At 46.5% G+C, this 18386-nt stretch overlaps 1 protein-coding gene and 1 long non-coding RNA gene across 6 annotated transcripts in view; one reads left to right on the forward strand and one right to left on the reverse strand.

Moving 5' to 3' along the window:
- NEGR1 (neuronal growth regulator 1) overlaps positions 1–18386 on the forward strand; it is a 748460-nt gene that overhangs the window by 249570 nt on the left and 480504 nt on the right. The window lies entirely within an intron of this gene.
- On the reverse strand, positions 6469–18383 carry LOC134956639 (uncharacterized). 3 transcript variants are annotated; one of them, XR_010186044.1, is made up of 3 exons: positions 18298–18383; positions 8997–9128; positions 6469–6726 (listed from the first exon to the last, which is right to left on the reverse strand). It is a non-coding gene; the product is annotated as an uncharacterized LOC134956639 (long non-coding RNA). The 3 variants fall into 3 exon arrangements; XR_010186046.1 differs by having other exon boundaries at positions 8979–9128; XR_010186045.1 differs by having other exon boundaries at positions 8997–9132; positions 18298–18368.

Raw genomic sequence — 18386 nt, forward strand, 5'->3', positions numbered from 1 at the left:
AGCAGAAGGGGTTCCCGTGCTGTTTCGTTACACCTGTAATTCGTGTTCCGGTGTGTGTCACATGGCTGAGAATTACCAAATGCATTTTTGCACCATCTGCTGTAACTCGCCCGTAGAAATGTTTTTGCTTGTCTGTCGATAAGTCCTGGTTCCTTGTCTCACCTGGGAACGCTCCATTCTCTGCATAGAGAGGAACGGAATACAGCGTCAGGGCTGCAGTACTTTTATTTGTTGGAGTCTGATCCAATATTGAGTTCCTCCAGTATTAGGGTGTAATGGATTTTCAGCGGCACAATGACACTTGGATATTGCTGTGTAGTTATTGTCTTGCTCGCTGCTTGCATCAGAGATTAGGAAATGTAAAAACTTATTCGGCAGGATATTCATCTCACTCTGCACCTGGTTGGGAATCTTTCCAGGTATTACTATCCCCTGTTTGCTCGTGAAACCCAACCTCCCCGCACACAACAGAAGGATCCCAGCCCAGTTTCCAGACATTCAATTCTACTAAATGCAGATTTAAGACCTTATTCAGTCTATTTAGTATGGATGGCAAATTTGTTCTTTCGCATGCTGGGGAGCGCCCATCGCAGGGCAAGGCCGCCCAGCATTCCACCCCGCCGCCCACCAACTGCGACCACACTGTAATTTCGATCGCACCGCAATTAATGCGCGGTCGCAGAAACTATGGAAGTCTCCTTCCGGCGCAGCTCGGCTGCGATGGCAGGAGTCCCGCTGCCATTTTTTCGATCGGAGCAGCTGCGTGTGACGACACACAGCCACCCCGAAAAAACGCCTCTGACACTTCCCTGTTCCGCTCCCACAACGGTTCGCGAACGCCCAACGCCCGCCCTACAAACGCCTCTGCCTGTCAATCACTTAGGTTTAGGAATAGGTTTGGGGATAGAAATGTTGTGTAATAAGTGCCGGACGTTCCTGGGTGAGGTGACTAGTAGTGCAAATAAAAATGAGCCATTCAGTGGGCGTATGATGGGCCCAATTCAGAATTGTACTGGTGGTGAGCGCACTGCATATGTGCAGAATGGGTCTTACATCATCGTATGCAGCGCCTGCAAGCTGCAGCCTGATTGGTAGCCTGCGGCCATTTGGGCCGTGGTACGGTGGTCACATGGCAAAACTGCACATGCCATAGGGCTACAATAGTGGCTTATAAGGACGCACCACTTGGTATTGCAGTGTGAACAGATGCTAAAAGCGGTCGTCTCAGTCTTTGTATATGTGGCCGCGCAGATGTACACAAGGGACGGGCTTGGTAGGGACATACAGGACTGGCATCAGGGGGGGTCAAAGGGGACACCTGTCCCGGGACCCAAGGATCGGGGGGCCCAAGTATACACCGCTTAGTGCCTGGCGGGGATGTGAGCCTTTTTATCCAAATAGAGCAGCGTGCTGTAGGCGGTGTGACCGCAGCCTCAGAATGACAGGAGCCTCTCACACACAGTGACCGTGCGGCGCAAGTGTGCGCTCTCTCATCCGGGTCCCGCTCTGTTGCAGGCAATTTTTCATTTGAGCAGTTACACTGTATATAGTGTTGTCCATTATTGTATAATGCGTTTGTGCTGTGCATGCTCGCAGTATCTGAACATCGGCGTGCACTGAATTTACATCTGCTGTATCAGAGGCTCTGTCCCCCATTCAGACCTACTGCAAAAGGATTCCTCGGTGGCTTGGCAATTAGTTATATTACCCACTGACGAGCCAGCCAGCTGACACTCAGTTCCGTGGCAGAACGAGCCTAGCGTTTAAGAAGCATATGCATGCCCAGAAGGTATTTCTGTATTCCAAACCCACCAATGAAACAAATGTCATTATTTATATAATCTGGTCTCCTGAGCGTACAAGCAGCGCAATCCGCTCTGTGCTGCTTATAAAGGATAATAAAAAATAAAATCATATATACAATATATATTTGTGGTGCTGCTGTAATACCGGGAATTTATAAACATTTGTATTGTTGGTTATTAGGGTTTGTTCACTGTCCTGACATTTCTGGGAGTTTGGGATAGCTACCAAATTTAGGCTTCCGAGCCCTCTCACGCCAGCCATCAGTATGCCACTGCCCCTACACCTGAGCTGCTGTGTTTTCAATAGGGACGGCCATCGTCCATTGATGATTCCAAATCATCAATTGTTTCTACTCAATGTTGAATATTTTTGGCATCGATCAGGGAGAACAAGATGGTTTCCCTCCATCAATGGTATAGAACCATCCAATTTTTTTCTTTAATACAGAGTGCTGGGACATAAAGCATAGCTCCGCCCCCTGACACACCTGGCCCGCCCACCCACAGATTCTGATTGGCCCACAGGCCAGTCAGTGAAAGTACAGGGATGACCATCATTTTGCAAAACCATTGATTGTCGTCTATTGCAAAGTATGTAACCATCAATGGACACATGCCATATCACCATCGATGGTAACCATCGATGGTAGGCATACTGATGACCTTCACTACTTTTCAACTAGCATTAAAGGTAATTTAAACCCCCACACGTAGATCAGATGTTCACCGTGATTGGCTGGTAAGTCTGGGCGGGGAGGTTCCAGGGAGAGGTATAGAGAGGTAGGGGGTGCTGGAAACTGCATGATGGGGCTTTCACCAACTGGTACGGTTTGTGCCATCTGGTCATCCAGGAGTGTGTCTAGATGACAGAACTGTGCCCAGGTGCAACGTGGTCTCATCATTTGTCTGTAAGCAGCCTGTGTTAGCTAACAGATGCAGGACCTAATTCAAGGTTGATTGCAAAATGACATTTTCCTCTAATGGGCAAAACCATGTGCACTGCAGGTGGGGCAGATGTAACATGTGCAGAGAGAGTTAGATTTGGGTGGGGTGTGTTCAAACTGAAATATAAATTGCAGTGTAAAAATAAAGCAGCCAGTATTTACCCTGCACAGAAACAAAATAACCCACCCAAATCTAACTCTCTCTGCACATGTTACATCTGCCCCCCCCCCCTGCAGTGCACATGGTTTTGCCCATTAGAGGAAAATGTTGTTTTGCAATCAACCTTGAATTAGGCCCACTGTACATTACTCTATTACAGTTTACATTCAAGGAAGAATTGTAAGAGATGCTTAGAACCTGTAATATTCTAGATGAAAATTTGCATGGTGAAAATTCAGTCATTTCCTATCGCATAAGAACAGATTATGGGACCATAAACCGCGGCGACCGGCGCTGCTCCGTGCAGAATATTTAAATGAAGTACAGAATGTCATTTCCACCTCTTAAGTCTTCATTCACTCTCCCACATCGCAGGAATAATTCCAGCCTCACTTCTTTCACCCCAGCCCTGGGCAATGGGATTACATGCTTGTCAAACTACCGTAGTGTTTCATCATGTTACCGCACTAAACGCTGATGTATGAGTGAGATCTGTTCTCAGAAAAATGGCAGCCTTTCTCTTTCTTCACTTACACAGCCCTCTGACGCAATGCCGGCGCTGCCCTGTGACTGGATCATACGCCCCGCCGCAACCCTTTCATTCCGGCAATATGACTGGGCCAATAATATGCAATATACTGTACAGCACGTACAGCATCCTCATATGTCACACTCCTCGTATGTAAGACTGCGAGCAGGGCCCTCTTACCGCTATGTCTGTCTGTTATTACCCGGTCTTCTTTTACTATGAACAGTTGTTTAGTTTCATCTAGTGTTAGTAAATAAATAATAATAAAAAAAAACATTTCCACCCAATGTATCAGAAAACGCTCGCTGTGAGAGCTTCTCGACTATACTGGCAGACAGCAGGAAGAAGACACTTACCGTCACGCAGGCCGGGCTAGTCCAATACGTTTTTACATCCAAAAACTTTTTACATTTATTTTAAAAAGTGTGTTATTTTAGTAAAAATGAATGTTTTTTCCTCCCTTAGATAGCAATGCTTATTGGCAGTGTCCTTGTTAAATAGGGGATGCAGTTAGGTTCCTGATGGACGGGATCCTGGCGGTCGATATACCGATGCTGGGAACCCAAAGGACGCCGCAAGCTCGGTATCTAAATACCAACGCCGCTCGGGATACCGGCGTCACAATACTGACAGCCGGGATTCCGAATGTCCATCCAGCAGTACGCGCTAGGTTAGGTTTAGGCAGTTGAAGGGGGGTTAGGGTGCAGGGCCAGGAAGGTTAGGGACCGGGGAGGGAGGGTTTGTATTAGGCACTTAGAAGGGGAGGTTAGAGTTAGGTTAGGTTTAGGCAGCGGGGAAGGGAGGGTTAGGTTTAGGCAGCGGGGAAGGGAGGGTTAGGGTTAGACACCAACCGGGAGGGTTAGGGCTAGGCACCCACAAGGGAGGGTTAGGACTAGGCACCCACAAGGGAGGGTTAGGTTTAGGCACTCTCAAGGGAGGGTTAGGGTAGGGGACAGGGGAGGGTTAAGTTTAGGCACTCACAAGGGAGGGTTAGGGTAGGGGACAGGGGAGGGTTAGGTTTAGGCACTCACAAGGGAGGGTTAGGGTAGGGGACAGGGGAGGGTTAGGTTTAGGCACTCACAAGGGAGGGTTAGGGTAGGGGACAGGGGAGGGTTAGGGTAGGGGACAGGGGAGGGTTAGGTTTAGGCACTCACAAGGGAGGGTTAGGGTAGGGGACAGGGGAGGGTTAGGTTTAGGCACCCACAAGGGAGGGTTAGGGTAGGGGACAGGGGAGGGTTAGGTTTAGGCACCCACAAGGGAGGGTTAGGGTAGGGGACAGGGGAGGGTTAGGGCTAGGCACCCACAAGGGAGGGTTAGGGTAGGGGACAGGGGAAGGATAGGTTTAGGCACTCACAAGGGAGGGTTAGGGTAGGGGGCAGGGGAAGGTTAGGTTTAGGCACTCACAAGGGAGGGTTAGGGTAGGGGACAGGGGAGGGTTAGGTTTAGGCACCCACAAGGGAGGGTTAGGGTAGGGGACAGGGGAGGGTTAGGTTTAGGCACTGATGAGGGATGGTTAGGGTAGGGGACAGGTGAGGGTTAGTGCTATGCACCCACAAGGGAGGGTTAGGGTAGGGGGCATGGGAAGGTTAGGTTTAGGCACCCACAAGGGAGGGTTAGGGTAGGGGACAGGGAAGGGTTAGGTTTAGGCACCCACAAGGGAGGGTTAGGGTAGGGGACAGGGGAGGGTTAGGTTTAGGCACCCACAAGGGAGGGTTAGGGTAGGGGACAGGGGAGGGTTAGGGCTAGGAACCCACAAGGGAGGGTTAGGGTAGGGGACAGGGGAAGGATAGGTTTAGGCACTCACAAGGGAGGGTTAGGGTAGGGGGCAGGGGAAGGTTAGGTTTAGGCACTCACAAGGGAGGGTTAGGGTAGGGGACAGGGGAGGGTTAGGTTTAGGCACCCACAAGGGAGGGTTAGGGTAGGGGGCATGGGAAGGTTAGGTTTAGGCACCCACAAGGGATGGTTAGGGTAGGGGACAGGGGAGGGTTAGGTTTAGGCACCCACAAGGGAGGGTTAGGGTAGGGGACAGGGGAGGGTTAGGTTTAGGCACCCACAATGGAGGGTTAGGGTAGGGGACAGGGGAGGGTTAGGGCTATGCACCCACAAGGGAGGGTTAGGGTAGGGGACAGGGGAGGGTTAGGGCTATGCACCCACAAGGGAGGGTTAGGGTAGGGGACAGGGGAGGGTTAGGTTTAGGCACCCACAGGGGAGGGTTAGGGTAGGGGACAGGGGAGGGTTAGGTTTAGGCACCCACAAGGGAGGGTTAGGGTAGGGGACAGGGGAGGGTTAGGGCTATGCACCCACAAGGGAGGGTTAGGGTACTATGGACAGGGGAAGGTTAGGTTTAAGCACCCGCAAGGGAGGGTTAGGGTAGGGGACAGTGGAAGGTTAGGTTTAGGCAACCACAAGGGAGGGTTAGAGTAGGGGGCAGTGGAAGGTTAGGTTTAGGCATCCACAAGGGAGGGTTAGAGTAGGGGGCAGGGGAAGGTTAGGTTTAGTCACTCACAAGGGAGGGTTAGGGTACTATGGAGAGGGCTGTCGGGATTCTGATGGATGGGATGCTGCTGTCGGTATTCTGGCTCATCTTGCTGCATGGCGCGCTGGGCTGTTACTGTTCGCAGTTGGCGATCGCTGGTTGCATATAGTTGCAGTCCGGCACGCCATGCAGCAAGCTGAGCATTGTTACATCTGTAGTTACAGTAGCTATCACGTGCATGGCCTAGGTGGGTACCGCAAACCGCTACTGGCAATTGTCGCTTTGCAAAAATAGTTGGAAACTCTATCTCTGGTGAATAAGAACAGCCATATTTGCTGAAGTTGAGGCCTTTTGGGGCTTCATAAATAAGACCCCAATATCTTTTTTGAATAGCATCTTCCATGACTCACTGCTCCGACTGCCTGGCTAGCTTTTAACACCAAATAAAAACTTAAGGTGAGGTCTGTATCTTTCTTACTCGTAATGTCATGTATTGGGGATCAGAATAAATTCTGGGGGTGTCTTCACCTCCCAAACACACATGCGGTATGAAATCATCTGAAATCATCGTTTATTTCATGAGCTCGTTATGGACTGTGAGACAGGTGTGTCTCGTCACGCACCTTGTTCTGAGGAAGGGCGGCGTTCTAGGGTGGCTCCTCCTACCTTCTTCAGGTGCAGTGTGATGTCAAAGCTGTGGTGTGGATGCTATAGACACAGTTACCATTCACAAAGCAGAAGAAAGTCAAAAGTGATGACGGCAAGCCTCCTCAGACCAGGCATATGGTTTCCATAGTAATCAGAATGTTATCCTAAAATAGACAAAAACAAGCCTACGTACATGCAGAAACAAAGTACCAATATTTAAAAAAATATATATAAAGTCACTTACATTTTTTTTATCTAGATTATGAAGATATATTTGCTTTATTGGGTCTCATTGTGGCTGTGGGGTCAATCTGACATCAACTGATTTGCTACCAGACTGACCCTGTACTACGGGGGTCATTCCGAGTTGATCGCTAGCTGAAAATGTTCGCTGCGCTGCGATTAAGTAAAAAAATGGCACTTCTGCGCATGCGGCGCAGTGTGCACGTACGAAGTACTTTCACAACAGCCAATGTAGTTTCACACAAGGTCTAGCGAAGCTTTTCAGTCGCACTGGTTGCCGCAGAGTGATTGACATGAAATGGGTGTTTCTGGGTGTCAACTGACCGTTTTCAGGAAGTGCTTGAAAAAACGCAGGCGTGCCAGGAAAAACGCAGGCGTGGCTGGGCAAACGCAGGGCGTGTTTGTGACGTCAAATCCGGAACTGAATAGTCTGAAGTGATCGCAAGCGCTGAGTAGGTCTGGAGCTACTCTAAAGCTGCACAATATTTTTTTGTTGCTGTTCTGCGATGCAATCGTTCGCACTTCTGCTAAGCTAAAATACACTCCCAGTGGGAGGCGGCAGTGTGTTTGCACGGCTGCTAAAAACTGGTAGCGAGCGAACAACTCGGAAATGACCCTTTTACGGCGGAGTCTAAACTCAGGTATTGTGGGGGCATTAGTTGTGATTGATGGTGGCTGTTGCCTACTTTTGTCACTACAGAGTTGTGCTTGGTGCAAATATGTACAGGAAAGTGCCACGACTTGCTCCCTATGTGATGTGACCACACCCGTTACCATATTACCTGCTTTCCCATTGTGTTAAATTCGGGGACAGGGAAGTCTAGGGGGTATAGCACTATGAATAGCATAATCACAGCCCTCCCTCCCATGACAACTGTCATCATGCCCACCTACCACTTCACCATAGAAGGACCGCAGTATGGGAGGATCACCCTGGAAGCCCGGAGAACTCCCCCAAACTCAGGAGTTTTCCATGAATTCCAGGTGAGTTGGCGAGTGTGCCTAAGCCAGACCCTCCGGTAGCACGCTGCTACTTCACACCGGTGCGCACTCATTTGTCATCAGAAATATGGCATACTTAGGTATGGCAGAACTGCAAAGTGGTTCCTCATCTCCTGTACAAAAATGCCAGTGTCACAGCCATTGGGGAGCCTCTTAAGTTTTACATGTCCATCTTATTAGTTGTATGTCCGTTGTACTTGATTTCAGGTTTACTCGATAAGAAGGAGGCCTCTTGATAAAGAATTATTCTCAAAATGTTTCATTTTCTTAATGGGTTGTGGGGTGTTGTTAAGTTACGCATGGAGTAAGTTAGCGCCCTGTAGCGCTGTGGTGAGTATAAGGATATAGCTTAAATATAGATCAAGGCTTGCACTTGATCCTGAGAAATTATCGCGCTGCATTCGGTCTTGAGAAAATGTGAGAGCCTCACGGACCGCTAATGTTCATATGGAATACAAAATTAGGGGGGTAATTCAGACCTGATCGCTGGGCAGTGATTTTTGCAGCGCTGCGATCAGATAGTCGCCGCCTACAGGGTGGAGTGTATTTTCGCTGTGCAAGTGTGCGATCCTATGTGTAGCAGAGCTGCACAAACTGATTTGGTGTAGACTCTGCGCAGCCCAGGACTTACTCAGCCGCTGCGATCACACCAGTTTTACCGGGACCGGATTTGACGTCAGTCACCCTCCCTACAAACGCTTGGACACGCCTGCATTTTTTCAAACACTCCAAGAAAACAGTCAGTTGCCACCCACAAACGCCTTCTTCCTGTCAATCACCTTGGGAACACCTGTACGAATGGTTCCATCGCACAATCCTGTCACTGACCGGCGATCCGCTTTGCAGCTGTCCATTGTGCCTGCGCATTGCGGTGCATGCGCAGGTCAGACCTGATTGCCTGCTGTGCAAAAACGCACAGCATCGATCATGTTTGAATTACCCCCTAGGTGAAATAATTTGCCCAGGTCTTATTCCTGTATTACCGCATGCAATAAAACCAGCCTGTAGATTTGACTATTGCGCTTCCCAAATTCGCAATGTCCGGGATTAAAAATAAGACTGCAAAAGAACTGAAAGTCAAAATAATCCGCCAGTTGGGTCTGAGAGATAGAGACTGATCATTCTATCTCCCTCATACACCCCAACATTCCCAGTGCTTTTAGATATAAACCTGCTTGTGGTTGCATACATATCTGGAGGCCGCTACGGAAGTTCAGGAGGTGCCCAGAATTTGTGTCCACTCCAATGAGGTCCTAAACGCCACGTGCGGATTAATCAACCATTATTCTTATTTCTCATTCCTTCAGCAAATGCCGACTGTCTGCCTGGAAAACAAAATAGATGAAATATGCAAAATACACAAATCTAATAGGCTTAATATTTCAATCGGCATGCGGCAGTTTAGCAGGTAATTAAATTAAAGGCTGCGCCATCACAGTCCGGGATCTCCGGGGCTCTGTGTTGGCACAGAATATTAAGGTTGTTGTTTCATGATAAGGGATTATAAATACAATTAATAGAGAATAACTGACGGATACAATGTTGTATATTCCTGAGCAGTAATAAGTCCCTTTTCTCCGTGGTGAAGATAAAGGAATGAGTCACGGGTTTCTCAATGAAGAAAGCCTGCAAATACAATTATTGCAGATCATGCTATAGAAGCACCAGAGCCATTCCAGTCGTATGTCCATTGTGTAGCAAATTGTAACCCATTAATAATTGAAGAAGTTTGTTAGAGGCAGCGCAGAGAAGCTGCGTGTGATGGACGTCGTCTTTTCTTTCTCCTCTCCCCATGGTACTAATTAACGTGAAATACAGTACTGCACTCCAGAAGCCGCTTTCTTTAATTGTCAAATTATAAAAAGACAGAACTGGCTATCGCGCTAGCCAGCGTATTAAGTCAATATAGCTATTTATTTTGCTCAGTAGCATCCCAGCGCTTACATTTGTGTCTTAGCGCAGTCAATCATTGGCTGTGGCGGCGGAGTTTCGGTAATTAAACGCTATCACACTGGCTCCGTCCAATAAACAGAGATTTCTAAAAAAATAAAGTGGATTCTTCTCCCTCTATAAAGCTCAACTTTATTTTCTTGGTTTGTTGCGTTATCTTTGTTTACAGTAATTCATGGCGACTTTCTTGGTCATTCTCATACAGGCCCCAACCTCACCCCCATGTCCGCGACCTACCTAGCCTGTTGGGTTATTGCTCTGTGTTCCTGCGATATAGTTTACCTAGGATGTGTCAAGTTTTACTACCACTATGAGGGTGGGGGGCTATTCAATTACACCCAAAACTGTTTTGGGTGAAAAAAAAATGGTGGGAGGGTCGCGATTTTTATTTTTTAGTCCTGATTTTTAATTTTTTTTCATCTGAAACATTTTCGTGTGAAAAAACAGGATCCGCGTAAAGTCGCGGACCTATGTGTTTTCGCCGCCACAGTCAGGAAAAAAAATGCATACTTATCGCGGATACGGTTTCACCTGCCTCACAAAATCCCAGATAAGTGCCGGCTTTGGGGCTAATTGGATAGCATTGTGCGGGTAAATTAGCCGTGGAAAATTACTGCGACTAAATGAATACGGCCCTATGTATATTCCATGTACAGTGCTGCAGACACTATGTTTACACTTAAATATAAAATATAATATAACATAAAAAATATATAAATATTATTATTATCATTATTATTATTATTATTATTATTATTAATTATTATTTCACTCTTAGACCCTGATTTATCAAGACTTAGGGGGACATTTACTAAGCAGGCTTGATAAATCTGGGCCTTAATATACGTTACTTTATCATTAATGATCACACCAATATAAAGCTTGTTTAATAACTATTTTCAGCAACTTATATATATTACAACTTACATATATTTAAACTGTAACAAGTTAGAAATGACAAATTGCATATAGTAGAAACGGCAGGTGACCATGATAAACTTTGTTTTTGATGATCAAATATAAAACATATTAATGTTATTTGCTAGTTAATGTATAAATTATTTTTTTCATTGTTTTTTAAAATCCGTAATAATCTGATTTTCCCATTTTGCATACTAGTAGTATAAAAGAGAAAGATGGACTACTGCTGTGATCTGTATGTGATATAGAGAAATAAATGTCAGCTTTCAATTTTTGATGCACAGTCATCTAGACAGATGTTGGTACGCGTTCCCTCTGTGCGATGGGGACAGATCGTTTTGTGACAGTTTTTCCGGCCTGTTAATTCCTGGAGTTACAGTATTTGGAGTCTTGGTCTGCAGATTCTGGTAACCGCCGTTCAACATATTTTCTCCGAGCTCCAATTGCTGGGATTGGAGTAAAACTTGACAATGGAGCGAGTAGTAGTTGTTGCTGCAAATACTTTTAACATGAGTCAATTACGTTTCAAGAAAAAAAAATTGAGATGGGATTTTGTGCAAAACAAATTTCAGGTTGCAACATTTTTGACAAGATTTGTGACTTCTACATGTTGCAGAATTTATAGTCTATACTATAGATAGAGCTGGGGTAATGATGGTATCAGTACATTCTGATCTAGCATTTGTTGGATTTCAACCCAAAATACACACAATTCTGCTCCTAAATGGGGAATAAGAGCAGTACTCCACAGAACAGTTGCAAAAGGTGACTTGATACTAAATAGTGACAGTAAGCAGTGCAGTGCAAGATCACCAATGGGAGGACCCCACATAGGGTCATACTGATCTCGGTTGGCCCAACTGCTTTGAGTGTCTTCCTCACTTCCTGTGAATAGGTACCGAGTAGCACCTGTCCCCAACATGACATAACACGCACTGGAATGTGGGGAGCTTTACTGGGGCAGTACTGTAACACAGGTGTCTTAAGGCGAGCTCAGAAACCGCATTTGGAGCAGAAGGGCAAAATGTCCCTTGTGTGTGGCCACAGTTACACGCAGAGAGGTGAGAGCAGTGGGGATGCGCTGGGGGCACTGAGGCATAATATAAACTGGAAGCACTGTGGCTTAATATGAACTGGGGCCTCTGTGGCTTAATATGAACTGGGGCACTGTGGCTTAATATAAACTGAGAGCACTGTGGCGTAATATGATCTAGGGGCACTGTAACTTAATATGAACTGGGGGCACTGTAGCTTAATATGAACTGGGAGCACTGTGGCTTAATATGAAATGGGGCACTGTAGCTTAATATAAACTGGGAGCACTGTGGCGTAATATGATCTGGGGGTACTGTAACTTAATATGAACTGGGGACATTGTAGCTTAATATGAATTGGGGGCACTGTGGCTTAATATGAACTGGGGGCACTGTGGCTTAATATGAACTGGGGGCACTGTGGCTTAATATGAACTGGGGCACTGTGGCTTAATATGAACTGGGGCACTGTGGCTTAATATGAACTGGGGCACTGTAGCTTAATATGAACTGAAGGCACTCTGGCTTAATATGAACTGGGAGCACTGTGGCTTAATGTGAACTGGGGGCACTGTGGCTTAATATGAACTGGGGGCACTGTAGCTTAATATGGACTGGGGGCACTGTGGCTTAATATGAACTGGGGGCACTGTAGCTTAATATGGACTGGGGGCACTGTGGCTTAATATGAACTGGGGGCACTGTGGCATAATATGAACTGGGGGCACTGAAGCTTAATATGAACTGGGCACTGTGGCTTAATATGAACTGGGAGCACTGTGGCTTAATATGAACTGGGAGCACTGTGGCTTAATATGAACTGGGGGCACTGTGGCTTAATATGAACTGGGGGCACTGTAGCTTAATATGAACTGGGAGCACTGTGGCTTAATATGAACTGGGGGCACTGTAGCTTAATATGAACTGGGGGCACTGTGGCTTAATATGAACTGGGGGCACTGTGGCTTAATATGAACTGGGGCACTAGCTTAATGTGAACTGGGCACTGTAGCTTAATATGAACTGAGGGCACTAGCTTAATATGAACTGGGGGCACCGTAGCTTAATATGAATTGGGGGCACTGTAGCTTATTATGAACTGGGGCACTGTGGCTTAATATGAACTGGGGGCACTTTGTCATAATATGAACTGGGGGCACTGTAGCTTAATATGAACTGGGGCACTGTGGCTTAATATGACCTGGGGGCACTGTAGCTTAATATGAACTGGGGACATTGTAGCTTAATATGAATTGGGGGCACTGTGGCTTAATATGAAATGGGGGCACTGTAGCTTAATATAAACTGAGAGCACTGTGGCGTAATATGACCTGGGGGCACTGTAGCTTAATATGAACTGGGGACATTGTAGCTTAATATGAATTGGGGGCACTGTGGCTTAATATGAAATGGGGGCACTGTAGCTTAATATAAACTGAGAGCACTGTGGCGTAATATGATCTGGGGGCACTGTAACTTAATATGAACTGGGAACAGTGTAGCTTAATATGAACTGGGGGCACTGTGGCTTAATAAGAAATGGGGGCACTGTAGCTTAATATAAACTGGGGGCACTGTGGCTTAATATAAACTGGGGGCACTGTGTAACATAATGTCAACTGAAAGGCACTATGTGGCATAATATGAATTGGATTACTGTACAGTGTGGCATATTGTGGTGTCACTTTAGTGTGCTAGCATTACTGCCTCGCAGCACTGAGGTCACGCCTTAAATTTGCAGTCATGCCTAATGTGTGTGGAGTTGTTATGTTCTCATGTGTTTGCGTGGGTTTCCTCCATATGCTCCAGTTTCTTCCTTTCACATTCCACAAACATACTAGTAGGTTAATTAGATTCTGATAAAAAAAAATGAATGTGTGTGTTAGGGAATTTAGACTGTAAGCTCCAATGCGGTAGGCATTGATATGAATGACACGTACTCTCTGTACAGCACTGTATACATTGATGGCACTATATAAATAAACAATGAAGATAATTATAATAATACAAATATTAATGGGAGGCATTACTATGAGGCATATTGTGATCTGGGGGTCACTGAGTGGCATAGTGTATACTGGCGGCACTACAAGGCACTACAATGTAGTATAATATGAATTGGGGGCAATAGAGCATGGCATAATGAGAACTTTGGGACACTACACTGTAGCATAATGTAAACTAGGGGCACTTAGGTGTGTGGCATACTGTGAACTGGGGGGCACTGAGTGGCATTATGTGTACTGGGACACTACAATGTAGTATAATATTAATTGGGGAGCAATAGAGTATGCCATAATGAGAACTGGGGGCACTATACTGTAGAATAATGTAATCTAGAGGCACTTAGGTGTGTGGCATACTGTGAACTGGGGTGAGCACTGAGTGGCATGTGTACTGGGGCATTACAATGTAGTATAATATGAATTTTTGGCAATAGAGTATAGCATAATGAGAACTGCGGGGTACTACACTGTAGCATAATGTAAACTAGGGGCACTTAGGTGTGTGGCATACTGTGAACTGGGGCGAGCACTGAGTGGCATGTTTACTGGGGCACTACAATGTAGTATTATATGATTTGGGGGCAATAGAGTATGGCATAATGAGAACTGTGGGGTACTAAACTGTAGCATAATGTAAACTAGGGGCACTTAGGTGTGTGGCATACTGTGAACTGGGGGGTACTGAGTGGTATAATGTGTACTGGGGCACTGCAGTGTAGTATAATATAAATTGGAGTGCAATAGAGCATGGCATAATGTAAACTAGGGGCACTTAGGTGTGTGGCATACTGTGAACAGGGGGGCACTGAGTGGCATTATGTGTACTGGGACACTACGATGTAGTATAATATGAATTGGTGAGCAATAGAGTATGGCATAATGAGAACTGGGGGCACTATACTGTAGCATAATGTAATCTAGGGTTACTTTGGTGTGTGGCATACTGTGAACTGGGGGGCACTGAGAGGCATAATGTGTACTGGGGCACTACAGATATTAATTGGGAGCAATAGACTATGGCATAATGAGAACTGTGGGGCACTACACTGTAGCATAATGTAAACTAGGTGCACTTTGGTGTGTGGCATACTGTGAACTGGGGGGCACTGAGAGGCGTAATGTGTACAGGGGCACTACAATGTAGTATAATATGAATTGAGGATCAATAGAGTATGGCATAATAAGAACTGGGGGCACTACACTGTAGCAGAATGTAATCTAGGTGCACTTTGGTGTCTGGCATACTGTGAACTGGGGGGCACTGAGAGGCATAATGTGTACTGGGGCACTACAGATATGAATTGGGAAGCAATAGAGTATGGCATAATGAGAACTGTGGGGCAGTACACTGTAGCATAATGTAAGGGGCACTTAGGTGTGTGTCATACTGTGAACTGGGGGAGGGCACTGAGTGGCATAATGTGTACTGGGGCACTACAATGTAGTATAATATGAATTGGGGGGTGATAGAGTATGGTATAATGAGAACTGGGGGGCACTACACTGTAGCATAATGTAATCTAGGGGCACTTTGGTGTTTGGCATATTGTGAACTGGAGGGCACTGAGAGGCATAATGTGTACTGGGGTACTACAGATATTAATCGGGGAGCAATAGAGTATGGCATAATGAGAACTGGGGGGCATACACTGTAGCATAATGTGAACCAGGGGCACTTCGGTATGTGGCATACTGTGACTTGGGGGGCACTGCGTGGCATAATGTATACTGGGGACACTACAGTTGACATAATATGAACCGGGGGAACTACAATATGTAAATCCTGCACTTTTGATCCCAAGCTTTGAATGCATAGATTGGAGGTGCGGATGGACCAGGAACTTGCTCAGTTTCCCTTTATTTGTGGAACATTAATCTCATATGAATAGATATGCTGCTCCATGCAAATTTTCCTGTTCATAGGCCACCTTCATTGTGCCCCACTTCATCCGCAGCAAAAAGACATCTGTGAGTAATTAGTTTGTTTGTATATTGTTACTGCATTATTATGCCCATTGTGTGGTTTTATTTTATCACTATCTCTCACAAGCATTATCTTATAAACGTGAGCTTCAGCATGAAGCAGAGAGAAAGTCTCCTACAGGTCTGCGTTACTTCCATGAATGTTCCTTTCTTTTTTTTTTATTAAAAAGACCAACACTGTGATGTGAACTGTTTACACAGCATAGATGTGCGAGACAGAAGGGGATTAAATGAATGTTGCCATCTTTATAAAAAGAGATCACAGTCATATTTTAATTAATTTATTGACCCTTTCACATACAGCTGCGACTTTTATATATTATGCTATAACACCTTTCATCTGTGTAGAGAACCTCCTGCTCCACTGAAATTCATTGCCGGGATGTGTTTTATCACAGAGCTTTGCTGGGGTTTTAATGGATAGTATTTATATTTTGTCATTTTTGTTGCCTGGTTCACTGAATATTTAATTCCAGTTAAATTCACACTTGAGATGACAAGAGCCACTTCTACCATTTTCTTCTTTCTTTAATCTTCTACATTTTATTTGATAGGGATGATATTCATCCTTCCTAAGGTAATTATGTTTACTGTGTTGTTTATGCGCAGAATATGCCGCTCCAAATCTTTGCCACTTACAAAGTATGTCATTTCTATTTCCCCAATCCCATTCTCTTACATTCATGTAGATCACTGTTCATACTGCTGTAGTGTATCATCATTTGTTTCATCCTGTTAGCTGCATATTGCTGCTTTCTAGTTTTATATTACATCCTCAACCTATCACATGCCATTTATTTCATACACACCCCTGCACATCACCCTATCATGTGCCTTTATTTCATACACACCCCTGCACATCACCCTATCATGTGCCTTTATTTCATACACACCCCTGCACATAACCCTATCACGTGTCTTTATTTTATACACACCCCTTCACATCGCCCAATCACATGCCTTTATTTCATACACACCCCAGCACATCACTCTATCACGTGCCTTTATTTCATACACACCCCTGCACATCTGCCTATCACGTGCCTTTATTTCATACACACCCCTGCACATCTCCCTATCACGTGCCTTTATTTCATACACACCCCTGCACATCACCCAATCACATGCCTTTATTTCATACACACCCCTGCACATCTCCCTATCACGTGCCTTTATTTCATACACACCCCTGCATATTGCATATAATTACCCACCCATCATACTTCCATGACACTCCCGCAAAATGGGGCTGTTCCTTGCAATCGCATGGTCAACGCCCAGTTACCGCCCAGACAAGCTCCACAAAAAAGGGTGGCCCATCAACAGATACTGTAGACCAGGGGTGGCCAGACTTTTGGAGTCGGTGATCTACTGTGAAAGCTAAAAAGCTTTTGTGATCTACCTAGGAGGAATAATAGCGCGCGCCGCAGGCGCGCGCGCAAAAAAAGGGGCGTGGCATAACAAAAAGTGGGCGTGCTATAACTAAAAATGGGCGTGGTATAACAAAAAAAAAGGGACGTAGCCTTGCTGCGCAGAGTGTAATGACTACCTCACGCAAAATAACACATTGGCCCCCACAGGTAAAAACCTCAAACACATATGCCCCCAGTGCCAGATACACATGCCCCCACAGTGCCAGATATGCCCCCACAGTGCCAGATACACATGCCCCCACAGTGCCATGTGCCCACAGTGCCAGATATGCCCCCACAGTGCCATGTGCCCGCAGAGCCAGATATGCCCAGTGCCACATATGACCCCACAGTGCCAGATATGCCCCCACACTGCCAGATACAGATATGCCCCCACAGTGCCATGTGCCCACAGAGCCAGATATGCCCAGTGCCACATATGACCCCACAGTGCCAGATACAGATATGCCCCCACAGCGCCAGATTACAGATATGCCCCCACAGTGCCAGATATGCCCCCACAGTGCCATGTGCCCGCAGTGCCAGATATTCCCCCAGTGCCACACATGACCCCACAGTGCCAGACATGCCCCCACAGTGTCATGTGCCCGCAGAGACAGATATGCCCCCAGTGCCACACACGACCCCACAGTGCCAGACATGCCCCACAGTGCCAGATATGCCCCACAGTGCCAGATATGCCCCCACAGTGCCATGTGCCCGCAGAGACAGATATTCCCCCAGTGCCACACATGACCCCACAGTGCCAGACATGCCCCCACAGTGCCATGTGCCCACAGAGCCAGATATGCCCCCAGTGCCACACATGACCCCGCAGTGCCAGACATGCCCCAGTGCCAGATATGCCCCCAGTGCCAGATATGCCCCCACAGTGCTATGTGCCCGCAGAGCCAGATATTCCCCCAGTGCCACACATGACCCCACAGTGCCAGACATGCCCCACAGTGCCAGATATGCCCCCAGTGCCAGATATGCCCCCACAGTGCCATGTGCCCGCAGAGCCAGATATGCCCCCAGTGCCACACATGACCCCACAGTGCCAGACATGCCCCACAGTGCCAGATATGCCCCAACAGTACCAGATATGCCCCCACAGTGCCATGTGTCTGCAGAGCCAGATATTCCCCCAGTGCCAGACATGTATAGATTATAGAACAGCTCACCGTTGGTGTGTGGTGAGCGCAGCGCGCGCCTCTCCTGCCTGCTGCTCCCGTTCTGCCTCCTCAGTCTGACGGCAGCGTGTATGGCTCAA

Source organism: Pseudophryne corroboree, chromosome 9 (assembly GCF_028390025.1).
Source record: "Pseudophryne corroboree isolate aPseCor3 chromosome 9, aPseCor3.hap2, whole genome shotgun sequence".
Taxonomy (NCBI): Eukaryota; Metazoa; Chordata; class Amphibia; order Anura; family Myobatrachidae; genus Pseudophryne; species Pseudophryne corroboree.